Source organism: Pinus tabuliformis, chromosome 4_1, assembly GCF_031772625.1.
Source record: "Pinus tabuliformis cultivar Carrire ecotype Pingquan chromosome 4_1, CPIR1, whole genome shotgun sequence".
NCBI lineage: Eukaryota > Viridiplantae > Streptophyta > Pinopsida > Pinales > Pinaceae > Pinus > Pinus tabuliformis.
Window position 1 is genome coordinate 629,238,600 of NC_142303.1, and position 16,161 is coordinate 629,254,760.

Genomic DNA, 16,161 nt, shown 5'->3' on the forward strand with positions numbered 1-16,161 from the left:
GAAGCATTGAGAAGTACAAAGCAAGGTTCGTGGCCCGAGGTTTCTCCCAGAAAGAGGGAGAAGACTATGATGATATATTTGCTCTTGTTGCCCGTTACACTACCATTAGATCGATTGTTGCCCTTGCTGCTAGTCAAGGATGGACACTTCACCAGATGGATGTAAAGATAACATTTCTTCATGGCATACTACAGGAAGAAGTATATGTTGAGCAACCTTAGGGATTTGAAGTGAAGGATAGGAAGACTCACATTTGCAGGTTGAAGAAAGCATTATATGGTTTGAAGCAAGCCCCCAGAGCCTGGTATGCCCACATTGATAGTTACTTGGTGAAGCTTGGATTCACGAGAAGCAGTGCTGACCCAAACCTCTACTTCAAAGTGGTCCAAGGTATGCCTTTGATTTTGGTTTTATATGTTGATGATTTATTCTTGATAGGTAGTGAGCCCCTAATGCTCGAATGTAAGAGGGTTCTAGCCTTTGAGTTCGAAATGAAGGATCTTGGTATGATGCATTACTTTCTGGGACTAGAGGTGTGACAAAGACCCAGAGAGATTTTATTTTCTCAAGGAAAATATGTCATGGAGCTCTTGGAAATATTTTTTGGATGGTAGAATGCAAGTCCCTAGCCACACTGATGGAGATAAACTTCAAGAAGTTGTGCGGAGATATTGCTGGACTTGACTTGGCCAACCCTTCTAAGTACCGACTGTTGATTGGGGCATTGATATTTCTTGTGAATACTCGCCCAAACATATGCTTTGCAGTGAGCACTTTGAGTCAATTTATGACTGAGCCCCTTCATGCACACTAGATTGTTGCCAAGCATGTATTGACATATTTGCATGGGACGATGAACCCCGGTCTGAGATACACTGCAGGAGATATATGATTTCATGGGTACACCGATTCTGACTGGGCTGGAATGCTATTGATAGGAAAAGCACATTAGGGTGCTGCTTTAGTTTGGGTTCCGCCATGATTTGTTGGATGAGCAGGAAACAAAAGTCCGTAGCTTTGAACATGATAGAGGCGAAATATATTGTTGCTAACATGGCTAGCTGTGAGGCAGTTTGGTTGAGAAATCTCTTTGGAGAGTTGTTTGAGTAGGTCCTTGATACGACCGTGATATACTGCGACAACAAGAGTGGGATATGATTAGTAGAAAATCCCGTATTTCATTGTAAGTCAAAGCATATTGAGATCATGTATCATTATATACGAGACATGGTGCAGAGAGGAGTTGTGAGGTTCCATCATATTTCAAATGATGAACAAATAATGAATATGCTCACCAAGGCTTCGTCGAAAGGGAATTTCTTGGTCTTTAGAGAGCAACTTGGATTGATGGATGTGACCCTCCTAGGTAGGGGTCCTGGTTGATTGAGAAAACTGAGCATGCTCTTCCCCCCTATTGAGCTCCCAGGGTGGGAATGTAACTGTAAGGGCTCCTGGGGTTGAGGGACCTCTGGACAGTAGGATATGGTGAGAATCCTTACCCTATGGTAAGTTGATCTCGCCTATTGTTGCTTTGACAGAGTATACCCTAGTTGGCATCCTACTCACAAGCTCAACTTGTTGGGATTGGACCTCCCCATCAGGCCAATATGTTGAGGTGACTTGAGATAGGGTGTTTATCCTTACCCATGTGGTAAGTCGAGTCGATCTCTCTCAAGTCTTGGATGGAGGTGTTCTACAACTTGACTCTCAAGGGTCTCGATGGAGGATCAACAGACAATAGGACAAAGTGTGATCCTCAAGTCAATCTCGCTTGTTGTCACTAAACAATAGGATAGAGTGTGATCTCTGAGTAGATATCGCTTGTTGCCCCAGGTCAATAGGCCAGAGTGTGATCCTTGCCCTTGTGTTAAGTAGATCTCGCCTATTGATAGAGGGTGGTAGCTTAAGCTCCCCTACGGTGTCAAATTCTTCTTCTTTTAGATTCGAGAGTGTTCAACAGAGATGAGCAGAGATGAGTAGAGATGAACAATGATGACATTTGACTTGATGATGATGAGATATTTGAAATAGGACATATGTTGTAGTCGGTAATTTCTCCCTAGCTGAGAGGGAGTGTTAATTTGATAACTTAGGGACAAATTCTCTCCTTTGGACAACCTTCTTTGCCAAGAAAGACCCCTCCTAGCCCTTGGAAGAATTTAATGGAGTGTTAATTTGATAACTTAGGGACAAATTCTCTCCTTTGGACAACCTTCCTTGCCAAGAAAGACCCCTCCTAGCCCTTGGAAGAATTTAATTTGGTTAAGGAAAAATGTATTTTTAGTGTGAAAACCCACATGTCCACAAAAGTATTAGGTCGGATTTAAAGAAAAATTGGGCAGCTCTTGGAAGTATATAAATACAAGACAAGTCAACCTCAGTTGGACACATCTCTCACACATTAATTCTTCTTCTCTTGGAGGTTTGATCTTTCTCTTCTTTGGATTGGTTTGTATAGGTTTGAAATTGCAGGGTTCGAGTTCATCTTGATTTCTGGTAGCATTGAATGTGCTCTAAGCCTCAAAATTTGCAGGAAGGCTAGGACACATGTATTCCAGAATACCCAGAAATCGTTTTGGGAAATTCAGCCCGGAGACAATTTTATTAAAATAATTAATTATTTTTAATGGATGCCTAAGTATAAACTTAGGAAATTAAATTAATTAAAGGGCATTAATTAAACTGGGGGTGAAACTTCTGGAAGAAGACGAGGATCAAGTCAAAATGATCTGATCCATTTATTAGAATCTAATTTTTGCCGTTGATTGATCAACGAGAGGATTATAAGAAGAGGCTTGATGGACATTTGGAAAATACATCGGGTGAGAGATCAAAGATTGATTTTCTCAAGAGAGCGGCGTAGCAGTTGCTAGAGAAGGTGATCGAGGAGATTCCTTGCAGCGAGGGGCAGGGATAACTTTCTGGAGGAAGTTTTCCTGATCCGGAGAGTGCAAGGCAGAGAGGGCAGAGAGTAGTCCGGAGAGGCAACGTTGGGCCACGCAGAGGCAGCGTAGAGCTACACTGTGGCAGCGTAGAGCTTCAGAGGGAGTCTGTATTTCTGTTGGGGAATAGTCGGGATCTAGTGCCGGAGCCGGGGTGTGAGACCAGGAGGCTAGAGGGCCGAAGTTTCCAGCGAGTAGAGGATCGAGAGGAGGTGCAGCGCACTCCCAACAGCAGTAACGTAGTAATTGTGTGGGTGTGATGCAGTACTGCGCAAAGGCTCATCTCCAGCACCGATTAGTGTCGGGTTTCCCAGTGACAGGATGAGATCATATCACTATCTTTTTGTCTAGTTAGATCTCTGTATAGGATTGCCAGTTTGGGCATCTGAAGAATTGTACTTAGAAATCACTGCATAATAATACAAACCCTCATTTGCTGCACCAATTTTCCCACATTTGGTTTTTCTGGGGACATTTGTCCAAAAACAACGGTATCACTTGTCTGTGCTATTTATTTCTTGCTTAGTTCTTGTTTCCGCATATTATTTAAGTTGTGAAGGCTGCAATTGTATTTATTTTGATGTTTACTGTATAATACTGTAAATAACTTGATAAAGTAGGAGAAAAAGAATCAGGTGCTGCAGTAGGGATTTGGGTCACCAGATTTTCACATGGTATCAGAGGACAGGGTAAAGCAAGAGAGCAGGCCAGAATAGCTGAGCATTGAAGAGAAGGTGGGAGATTGAAGTGCTGCGTAGGCAGCAGATCGAATCCCCAGAGGGATTGCACAGTCTAGGCTAGGAGGACAAGATTCTCAAGGAAGATCTCTCTCTGAGTGAGTTGACAGAGAAGTAAGATTTCCAGATTGAGATTTGTTAGCGGCAGAGAGAGTAGCGCAGCAGAAGCTTCAACGTAGAGCAATCTTCAGGTGAGACACAGTTTTTTGCAGCAGTTGCTGGGGCAGAAAAACATCAGAAGGGGACACTTTTTGAAGAAATTTCTTCCTCAAAGAATTCCTAGCCAGGGAATTCGATTTCTCAATTGCTGAGCAACAGTAGAGAGGAGAAGATCTACTAACTCCAACAGGGAGTGCGTAGGCCAGCCTAGAAGCAGCGCAGAGGAGAGAGGAGGTAGTTCGACATTTTGTTGGTAGAGATGGCAGCTAATGGGCTGCGATATCAGGGTTGGTTAGACAGAGCATCCAACTATGTGATTTGGAAGGCTAGGATCTCCTGCCTTTTGGATGAGCATAATCTCAAAGCCTATGTCGATAGTGTGGTCGCTGAACCTACTGATGCGGGTCCACTCAAGAAATACAAGGCTGAAGTGGCGAAGGCCAAGCGGTTGATCCTTGATGGAGTGAGGGATCATGTTGTATGACACATTGCTGGCAAAAGGACTGCCAAGGAGATGTCAGATGCCTTGGCTACGTTGTATTAGGGATCTTCCGAGCAGTGGAAGATGTACTTGGAGGAGAAAATGAGATCCACGAGGATGCAGAAGGGGGAACACATTGATCCGTTCCTATCGAAGCTTTAGGAGGTTCGAGACTCGTTGGCAGTTGTAGGATCAGTGCCTCAATTGACCGAGATGGTGAAGTTGGCCCTGAATTCAGTCTCAGAAGAATGACAAGTGCTTGTCCAGAGTATCCTGGGCAGAGAGAAATTGCTGGATTGGGAGGGGAGGTGGGCCGCTCTTCAACAGGAAGAGATGAGGTGAAACCTAGTTAAGTGCAAACTTGATGGCAACTATAGCAGTGGGACGAAGCCCAAGGAGGAGGAGGAGAATGCAGCCCTTGCATCAAAGGGGCAGCAGGAGTAGCGGAGGCGGAAGAAGGACGTCTCAAAGATCAAATGTTTTCGGTGTGGTGAATTTGGTCACTACACTACACAATGTCCTCTAAAGAAAAAGGACAAGGACGAGAAACATGATCCGCACGCTGCAACCGCAAAGATCGAGGAGGAGTTTGCCATGATTTCCCAGATACCTCTACGGGAGAGGTGGGGTGATCTAGCATTGTAGTTCGAAAGAACTACAGATGGGCAAGGTACTTGAGAAGTCCACCTCTTGGATCAATACCTTGCCATGAGAGCCCATATTAGAAATAGCAGGATGGACTAGTGTCAGTTGGTGTAGAGGAATGCCAGAGTGACAATTGCAGTGGCTAGGAGCACCAAAGACTGAGCAACGCAAAGCAGAGTTGGAAGCAGTGCAATTGGCACAATGTAGAGTCAGCATCAACGAAGAGGCTTCAGAGGGTCAGCGCAAAGACTAGCAGCAATGAAAACTCCAGCAACAAATGCATCACGTTGAACACAACTGGTTCAGTGTTTTAGATGTTTTTCCTTTGCAGAAGGCAGCAACGGCTGTTGGAGCAGAGTTGCAGTGTAGATGTAGTTGGCAACAACATGCAAAGTTAGCAGCAGCACAGATGCAGCATTTGCGCAATAGTTGGTGGGCAGTGATGTCAGACATCAGCAGTGTAGAGGGAGATGTTACAGAGTCAGGGTGATGCTTCAGTAGGTTGCATTACTAGAGCACATTCCTCGCTAAGAGGGAGTGTTGATTTCTGGTAGCATCGGATGTGCTCTAAACCTCAAAATTTGCAAGGAGGCTAGGACACATGTATTCCAGAATACCCAGAAATCGTTTTGGGAAATTCCACCCAGAGACAGTTTTATTAAAATAATTAATTATTTTTAATGGATGCCTAAGTATAAACTTAGGAAATTAAAATAATTAAAGGGTATTAATTAAACTGGGGGTGAAACTTCTAGAAGAAGACGAGGATAAAGTCAAAATTATTTGAGCCATTGATTAGAATCTAATTTGGGCCGTTGATTGATCAATGAGAGGAGTATAAGAAGAGGCTTGATGGGCATTTGGAAAATACATCGGGTGAGAGATCAAAGATCGATTTTCTCAAGAGAGTAGCGCAATAGTTTCCATAGAAGGTGATTAGGAGATTTCTTGCAGTGAGGGGCAAGGATAATTTTCCGGAGGAAGTTTTCCTGATTCAGAGAGTGCAAGGCAGAGAGGGCAGAGAGTAGTCCAAAGAGGTAGCGTTGGGCCACGCAGAGGCAGTGTAGAGCTACACTGTGGCAGTGCAGAGCTTCAGAGGAAGTCCGTATTTCTGCTGGGGAACAGTTGGGATCTAGTGTCAAAGCTGGGTTGTGAGACCGGGAGGCCAGAGGGCCGAAGTTTCCAGCAAGTAAAGGATCAAGCGGAGGTGCAGCGTTGTCCCAACAACAGTGATGCAGTAACTATGTGGGTGTGACACAACGCTGTGTAGAGGCTCATCTCCAACACAGATCAGTGCCGAGTTTCCTAGTGACAAGGTGAGATCATCTCACTATCTTTTTGTCCAGTTAGATCTCTATATAGGATTTCCAGTTTGGGCATCCGAAGAATTGTACTAAGAAATTACTGCATAATAATACAAACCCTCAGCTGCTGCACCAGTTTTCCCACATTGGATTTTTCCGGGGACATTTGTCCAAAAACAACGGTGTCACTTGTGTGTGCTATTTCTTTCTTGCTCAGTTCTTGTTTCTGCATATTATTTAAGTTGTGAAGGTTGTAGTTGTATTTATTTCGATGTTTACCGTATAATACTGTAAATAACTTGATTTAGTAGGAGAAATATAATCAGTTGCTGTAGTAGGGATTTGGGTCACCAAATTTTCACAGCTCACACATGTGAAGAGAATAAATTAAGCTGGAGTCGTAGGGTTGGATCGAGGAAAATTCGGCTACAACCACTAGGTTGATAGGGTGCTCCTTGCAGCTGAAGGGCTACAACCGCACTCTTTGTCACTAAGTCCCTGCAACTGTGACCTAAAATGTTGTTGACCGTTGACCACAAACTTGAATTAGTTTTTGAGACTTTGACTTTGATAAGATTTGTCTATTGGGCTCATCTCTTGGCTATTGTTTCGTTGATTTTGTTAGATAGTCGAAGGATTGACTTAGACTCTTGATTGATGAATTGGAACATTTTACTCTCTCTACTGAACATTTTATGACAATCTAATAAGAAGAAGAATTTGAAAGGGTTTTCCCTATTGTGGGGTTTTTCCCTTGGTCTTTGACCAATCCTGGTGTCTCTTGTTATTGCTTTTGTTTGTCTTCTATTGTACATTGCATTTACTGTTCTATCTACAATTTGTTGGAAAATCTATAGTGGTAGCAATTAATCATACTTTCCTTTACCTTAATATTTGCTTGTGAACTTATTAGCTTTCTTGTGTTGTTTTAGTTAGATCTTTCATCAAACAAACATCAACAATATAACTGCAACAATAGAGGACACATATATTAGGCTCTTAGCCAGGGAAAAACCCCTCCAAGGGGAAAACCCGAAAACTCTTCTCTTCTTGGAATCTGCTTCAAATGAGATACAAAGACCCAAACCCTAGGCCAATCCTTCTCCTAGTACCAAGTTAGCCCTTCTTCAAGTACTTCCTTGTTTCAGTATCAAGCAACTTCAATACTACAACTTTGACCTACCAGCTTCACTACTGCAACTCATTCTACAACTTCGACCTTGCAATTTTGACCTTACAACTTCTCTGGAAACCCTAATCCAGCCTCCTCATGAGACCTTCTAAGAGCAAGACAAATCTCCCAAGGTCAACGAGGTCAATGTAGGGTTTTTTCTACAAGATTCTGCATTTTGTCCTATTGCAACTTGGACTTGCAACTTCGGCCTCCTTTTGCAGCACCAAAACCCTAGATCTTCGCACATGTGAGAGAGATACAACCCAAAAACAATAAATTTAGTTCTTTCTTGCTTCTCCTTGACTTTCGCTCTTCTTCTTCTTGCTTCCTAGCTATAGATCGAACTCTTTCTTGATAGATCGAATTTGTGAATGAGTGGATATCCCAAATGAGGTCGAACTGCTCCTTTATATAGCCTTCTCAAGGGGTCAAATTCCCTCCTTTAGGTCGACTTGATGTTCCCAGTAATCCGGATCTTGGGGAGGGCCCCCAAGATTTGAGTAATTGCCACACCAAGAAAAGAACAAAAATAAACCAAACTAGAAAAGTAAATCATGAACCAACTTTTATTAGATCAGAAAGTGATAGTTACAACTACATTGTGCTAGACAATCTGTCTTCTTACAAAAAGAGGTTCGTTATTTTTTACATTTTTTAGTTACATTACCATGGGTGGGAAAATACCATGGGCGGATTTCCATTCGGATCATTACCATGGATAAATACCATGGGCGGATTTCCATTCAGATCATTCCTCCCTCCTTAGGAAGCAATGGTCCCCATTGCGTGAAGTTCCCTCCGGAGAAGCTTTTGTCAAAGATGAGTTGTGGATGACCAAGTGTTGTCGAAGACAAGGATTTTGCGTGGTTGACCCATAATTGAGGGTTTGTGGATGACCAAGTGCTGTCGAAGACAAGGGTTTTGCGTGGTTGACCCATAACCGAGGGTTTGTGGATGACCCGTAACCATGATGCACGAAGATCCAAGGATAGAGATACCTTGTAATGCTTGTGAGCCAACTGTGATATTGACAATGTGTGGCCAAGAAAATGGATTTCACTAGCAAGGGTTTTGCATGGCTGACCGCATAACGATTCTTAAGTGACCGCATAACGATTCTTAAGTGACCGCATAACGATTCTTGACCCTTCGAGCCCACACACAGCCGCGAGATTCGGATCTTTGATCTTCTTTAGGTCCTTGATGGCTTTTGGAGCTTGTGAGATGGGAACTCTGATTTCCAGATCGAATGACAATCTTCCGCGTGCTCGGCAATCCCAAGAGCAAATGGGCTGGTTCTTATCTACAGTCTGAGTGGGCGTGCAACTTGCCTGGTTCTCGTACTTCTGATGGTACTTTTCGCATCCGCCAGAGGTAACCATTCGATGGTTGAACCCCACGACGGGATACCTCGTGAAACTACTCCCATCGTTTAGAAACCCAATGCCACTTCTGAATCGGTTGTTCATCGCCGTCCTCGTCGAGCTACACTGCTTATTTGCATCGTCTCTTGCTTGGATGGCCTCAAAGGCTGTAGTACTGGTCTCAACACTGCTTACCGTGGTGGGCCCATAGGAGCCCTTGAGCAGCCCATCTCTAGGCGTATCTACGGAAACTCTATCGATTTGTCCAATGAGAGCCTTTCCATGGCCAATATAACAGTAAATATTTGCAAACTCATATTTTTTGAGGAAGCTCTCCAGGCGATCCTCTAATCTAGCGTCATTCTCCAAGCTCAACGAAACGAAGCACTTGAACATAGGCTGCAGGGAGACAGTGATCGTGGAGATGACCCCCAGATTTCTAAGAGCAAATCTGGTGGCCCTAAGATCTTCATCCTTCTCTGTTAATTCAATGACCTTCGTGTAACCCTCCGACGCAGGCGCAGGGACGACCAAGTGCATGGCCACCACGTATTCATTGATGACAGAGCCCTTGCCTACGAGGCTGCTGCCATGGGCATCGGTGCTCACAAACCCGACTACCGACACTCCCTCCCACGAGGTAGAGGTGGGGAATGTCAAGCCCGCCTTAGTGGCCTCATCCAGTAGATCTCAGATAACAACGTCGGCCTCCACCGTGATCGTCTTGGCAGTTTGGTTAACTTGTGGGGTGGCTGCGTAGTCTCTGGTGTTGATGATGAGCCCCCCATTCCTCACGCAAACTGGTCTGGTGTGTCTATGAGCGAGGCCACTAACGACGTTAATCTTCTGCTTTCTCTTCATGACATCGGCAACGACAACCCCTAGCTTTGCTTCTGTTGTGGGAAAGACAAGCGTGACCGCCCTGCAAGGGGCCCGGTCTTCCCAAAAGCCTTGGTTGTTGATGATGTCGCACCCAACTCCTCCTCTTGAGCATACGCATGTGGGAGGAGAAATGCTGCATCCCTCCACTTTCCCAAAAGCCTTGGTTGTTGATGATGTCGCACCCAACTTCTCCTCTTGAGCATACGATTATGGGAGGAGAAATGCTGCATCCCTCCACTTCGGGTGTCACGAAATAAATGATAACCAAGATGCACATCCACAAGGCCATACGTGTGACAAGAATTTTCAGAGAAAACGCCATCTCTCCTCGTCACTTATTTGTTCCTGCTCTTGGCTTTCTCGTACAACTGCGTATTGGACTCCGGGGCAGTGACTTCATCAGCGAAAACATGGTAGGTCAATAAAGGAATCGTGACCTTATTGAGATTGTGTCGAAGGAAAGTGCAAACCCGGACATGCTCCCGCATGGTTTAAGTGGAGGTGGGTATTGGAACTCAAGGACTTCCACTTATTCGACAGTGAGGGTAGTATATAAAGTGCAGCACCCATTGCAATCGGCATGGCCAAAAATCCCTGAGACTAAGGGTATAGATCTTGAATAATGACGGTTGAATTCTCTCGGATTGCTTTAGAGCCTCTTAATTTACCCATTTTGGATTCGAGTTATTAGAACAATGGACCAATGTTGATAAACCACCCAAAAAAATCAAACAAATGATCTTCAAAAACCCTTATACACCTGCTATGTGAATCCTGGTTGCCATGGATTTGTAACTTGGCTTTGATACCACTAATCTGGATCTTGGGGAGGGCCCCCACGATCTGAGTAATTGCCACACCAAGAAAAGAAAAAAAATAAACCAAACCAGAAAAGTAAATCATGAACTAACTTTTATTAGATCAGAAAGTGATAGTTGCAACTACATTGTGCTAGACAATCTGTCTTCTTACAAAAAGAGGCTCGTTATTTATAACGTTTTTTAGTTACATTACCAAGGGTAAATACCATGGGTGGGAAGATAACATGGGCGGATTTCCATTCGGATCATTACCATGGGTGGATTTCCATTTGGATGACGCAGGGCCAACATATACTTTGGAGCTTCCAGGACTTCCTATTGCTTGGAAGGGTTCTATAAACATGATTTTGACTCCTTTGACTCAAGACAATAAATCCTAAGACCTAACAAAACCTAGAAGGACGAAGAACATGCTTTTACCTATAAGACCATCAATAATGAGCATGAAACCCATGCTTTGATAATAATAATTTTTTATTTTATTTTCTTGTTTGTTACATAGGATACATATTGAAATGATTACAACAACAATTATGAAGACCGAAACTAGTTACATTTCTCAACACTCCCTCTTAACTAGGGAGGTATTCATAATTATATAACTAGTACAACATCATATCTCAAGTTGAAGAGTTCTCAAGAAGAGTCAAATTGATAAGCCATACTGTAACCATCATTGTCATGACCAATACCGTCTCTAAGGCCTAACTAGACAAGCTCTTCTTTAATCAAGAGCATTATGCTGGGAGGCTTTATGTGTGATACCACACTACCTTTACAAGGTACATACCCCATCTGGATGTCTACAAGGTATGTCCTTTTAGGACTATTCTTATCTTGGATCTCCAATCCTGAGTCCTCAAAGAATATCAATCCTCTTTGACCACTCTTCTCTTGGATACCTGTCACATCCTCAAAGAGTGTTGGTCCTTTTCTTTTCATGGATGCTATATCCTCAAGGAAACCATAGTGCTTGTTGTCGCTCAGATTGTACAGGCATGGTGCGACAACGACTTAGGGCGGGGGCTGTCACTCTGATCCCCGCCCACTCTGTTCTAGCTGTCTCCCAACAACAAGCTATGGGGGGTAGTCCCTATGGAAGATAGAAATGAAAGACAAGTTGGCAACCAACGAGTTTGGGAGACACAATTGAATGGCCTAGCCACTTGGTTGATTTAGCAAGCTTTTAGAGATTAGATTTAATTATCAATGAGACCAATGCCTTATGGAGTCAACTTGCTTTATATCAATTAAGGACCAAATGATCGGATGAACAATCGCTGCTTGAATGCTTAACTAACCTATATGCTATGCAAATCCTAAGACTTAGGTGAAATGCAAGAATCTTGGTTACTTTTAATTATATGCCTGTTCTAGATGGTTCCTTCCTCTTAACTATTTTGGAACTAGTCTCTAGAGTAGGTTGTGGGATAGAAGCCAACAAGAAGCAAGTAGAGGCTTTATTAACGATACCTCCCTTTGTGTTCTAACCACGCGATGCCTCTGACGCTACAAAAACTATGGCTCTGACGACTGTAAGGTCACCGTGTTAACCACTAAAGAGGTGCTAGGATCTTCAAGATAGGTGAGAAAGGTTGTTCTAAATGTCTATCAATCAAGCTTATGCCTGGAGATAAATTATTAGATGGAAGAATATTCCTAGAATGATATGCAAGGATTATGAGTGATTCTTGAGTTAAGATTATTTATGTGATTCAATTACTTGATGTTGATTATCTTATAACAAGAGTACTTAACAATATATTGAAAGACAATCTTAAACAAGACCAAGTGCTCAATGATACAAGTGCCAACAACCAACAAGAAATCTTCTTACAATAATTCCACAAAGATATTGACCAACAAGTGATAACAATGATAGCAATTTAGGAAACTTAGAGCACTTATCTAATTAGCCAATGATTTCCAATACAAGATGCCAATGACTAAAATTAAGCCCAAATCACTTCAACCATGAATGATTATGAATTGTAAAATTTCCTTACCCAATTTTAGAGACTTATGTGTGATTCATTAGCGCTGCAACCTTGTATTTAGAGGTTTGCAAATTTTATATCAGCGGTCAAGAAGTGATGCAAGATGCCAAAGAGAAGCTAGAAAGTCAATGCATTTAACTTCCAATGATATTCATTGGATTATAAGACTACTTAGACACTATAGATCAAATTTATTATGCTCAGATCAGATCTCAAAATGATGTATATCAGATCTGTAATAACTTAGAAAATCAGTAAGTCAATCCTTAATAAACCAACAAGGTGCCTAAATATTAATGGAAAATTAGCTCCAATGATTAGCTAATCAATTTGAGTGATTTTTAGATGATCTTTGGTCGATTTTGATAATTCTTATTTAAGTTTATATGACCGCATAAATCGCTGTAGCAAACATATCAGATCTGGAAATTTGCCCAACATTCCTCAAAGAATAACTTATATGCAATCAATTTAACCACAAGATTAATGTTCAATGCCTTAAGTGACTTCTTAATGAATTTAGGCTTATTTTATGTGTGTTTATGCCTTGAATACACTGCCGTAACAATTATATCAGACTTGAAACTTTCATATCATACCTTGAAAATTATATGACAACCAACGTAAAACAATAAAATTGATAGATCAAACCCTTGTAATTTATTTTGATGCCCTGTATGAGTTATTAGTTTAACGGGTGGGTTCTTTAGGTTTGGATTATGATGATTATGCCACTATTATATCAATCTATCAGATTTGATATAAATTATGTAGTCAATTAAAATGAGATATGAAGGAAATAGAAGCAAACCCCAAGGCCTAATGGCCTATGCCAAGTTTGGAGATGTGAGAGAAATCACTCCTCAACACCTGCACTCACAAAATGTTAGCTCAAAACCCAAAGATCGGATCCTTATGACTGCTGCAATCACAAACTATTAGAGATAAAATGCCAATCCCTTGAAGAAACCCTTGTTTACAATGAGATCTAGCCCTTGTAGGGCTTATGACCTTCTTAATGCTTGCAAAATATGTTATGAAACCAGCTCACAAAAAGATAGAAAAGAGAGATCCACGCCTTAGAATTCAGCCTCTTCGAGGGGGCAACCTCCTTTACATTACATAAATGAGCAATTCTTGGATGATTCAAATGACAAAACCTCCTTTCTATATATAGGAGTCTAAGGAGTCACAATATAACTCAGCCGACCTAACAATAATAGTATAAAGCCACAAAAATAACAATAGAGGGATTCAGTGTTGCGGGGGAGCGCCCCCCCCCCCCTTCGAACCCGCTCCCGAAGCGCGCTCCGGGCGGGAGCGGCTCGGGAGCGGGTCGGGAGCGTGCTCCCAAAATCGCTCCCGGACGGGAGCGATTTTCGGGAGCGCGCTCCCTTAAAAAAATTTATGCTCCCTGCTCTGATAGGGAGCGTTTCAGGGAGCGATCGCTCCCGAGCTCCCGGAGCGTTTTTTAATGCCCGGGAGCGATCGCTCCCGGGCATTAAAAAACGCTCCGGGAGCGATTTTTAACCGGCTGGGAGCGGTTCGGCGGAAAAAAATTCTGCCGGACCCGAAAAATTAAAAAAATTTAGCTATTTTTTTTTGTTTTATAAGCCCAATGGGCCAAAAACTTGTCATTACAACTTTGTTGAGCAAGTGATTGAGAGCTTGAGCAAGAGATTGAGAGCTGGAGCAAGAGCTGAGGAGCAAGGAGCCAGAGCTGAGGAGCAAGTGCCAAGGAGCGAGGAGCAAGCTTGCAGAGGTAAGTAACTTAATCATTTAGTTAGTTTAGCTGGTTAGGTAGTTAATTTGGTTAGTTTAATTTACCTGTTTGAGTTTAAAGATCATTAATTTAAATTAAATTAATAAATTAAATGAATTAATCCCAATAAACTAAATTAATTTGCAGATTCAAGACTCAAACCCTACAAACATCAAACACGATGGACCTGGGGATATTTATTGGCATTTTCCTCTTCCTGGTCCCTTTTCTGGTTATTATGGTGGTGGAGAGTAGGAAACGGAGGGGGCCTGAAACTGAAGAGGTGGATGAAGAAGCCGGAGGAAGTCAAATGGGTGAAAACCCCAGTGAGGAGGATGTGGAGGAGGGTGAACATGAGGGTCAAAAAACTAAACAAGACCAAACTCCATTGTGGAAATATGTTCACAGGGCTGAAACAGGGAGAGGGGGTGGAACCACTAAATTTCATTGCCCCCATTGCAACATTGATTACACAGGCTCATACACCCGTGCTAGAAGACACTTCTGCGGGAAAAGGCCATGGGATGGAGAGAAACAAATAGGAATCAAAACTTGTGCAGCGGTGTCAACAGCAGATAGAGCCAAATACATAAAGGAAGAGGAGGACGCCCAATACAGAGCAAAAAGATCAAGGGGTTTCTTTGAACCAAGCTCACAAAGAACTCCTTCAGCATCCTCCCAAGGGAGTGGATATGGACATGGAGGCACAGGGTCATCATCTTTACGCCGTAGAACCATATCAGATTTCCTTGATGAGGGGTGTAGGAATGATGTGGATTCAAAAGTTTACAGGTTCCTCTATGCATGTGGGATACCATTCAATGTTCTACGCTCACCTTATTGGCACGAAATGGTTTCTGCCATAAATGATGCCCCTAAAGGATACAAGAGCCCTGGGTATGACAAGGCAAGAACTGTTGGCCTTGATCATGAAAAAGCAAAAATATCACATTCTTTGAATAAAATGACAAGTTCTTGGACTGACAATGGGGTGTCCATTGTATCTGATGGATGGACAAATGTAAAAGGCAAGCCATTGATAAGTGTTCTTGCTGTGTCCCGAAGTGGTCCCATCTTTCTAGCTGCACATGATTACTCAGACAAGTTCAAGACCGCTATCAACATTGCAGAAGCATTGCTTGAAACAATTGAGCGTATTGGCCCATACAATGTCATCCAAGTCATCACTGATAATGCTCCTAATTGTAAGGTAGCGGGAGCAATTATTGAGGATAAATACCCGAACATATTTTGGTCTGGATGTTTGGTTCACACATTGAACCTTCTGTTGCATGATATTGTCAAAAACAAAAATGAACAATACCAATGGATTGGTGATTTGTACAAGAAAGGAAAAAAAATGATAAAATTTATTACAAATCATAGCAATACCCATGGCCTTTTCCGCAGTCACTCGAGATTGGAGTTGCTGAAGATTGCGAGGACTAGATTTGGTAGCTATTACCTCACCTTCAGGCGCCTTTTGAAGGTAAGAGAGGCATTAGCTAGCATGGTATCAAGTCCACATTGGCAGGTGTTAAAGGAAAGGGCTACAAATGTAGCTGACATTGCAGGTTTTGAAACGGTGGAGGAGGCCGCTCTTGATGGGCAGTTTTGGACAACTGTGAGACAGGTATTGGATTTCACCAAGCCAATTTATAACATGATTCGGTTTGTAGATACAGACAAACCAGTGATTGGTGAGGTGTATGAGCAAATGGATACCATGTTGGGGGAAATAAAAGACATTGTTCATAACAGAGATCCCGACTTGTACAAACTGATTCACGATTGTGTGTGTGAACGGTGGAATAGGCTTAACCTTCCACTACATTGCTTGGCGTATATCCTTACGCCAAAATACTACTCAGATTCTTGGTTGGGCAAACCTGC

The 16,161-nt window shown here is 42.6% G+C and overlaps 1 protein-coding gene and 1 pseudogene across 1 annotated transcript in view; one reads left to right on the top strand and one right to left on the bottom strand.

Moving 5' to 3' along the window:
* The window catches only part of LOC149177613 (uncharacterized), a 382,857-nt gene that overhangs the window by 168,607 nt on the left and 198,089 nt on the right, over positions 1 to 16,161 (top strand). The window lies entirely within an intron of this gene.
* Positions 8,540 to 10,010, bottom strand: LOC149177614 (L-gulonolactone oxidase 5-like; annotated as a pseudogene).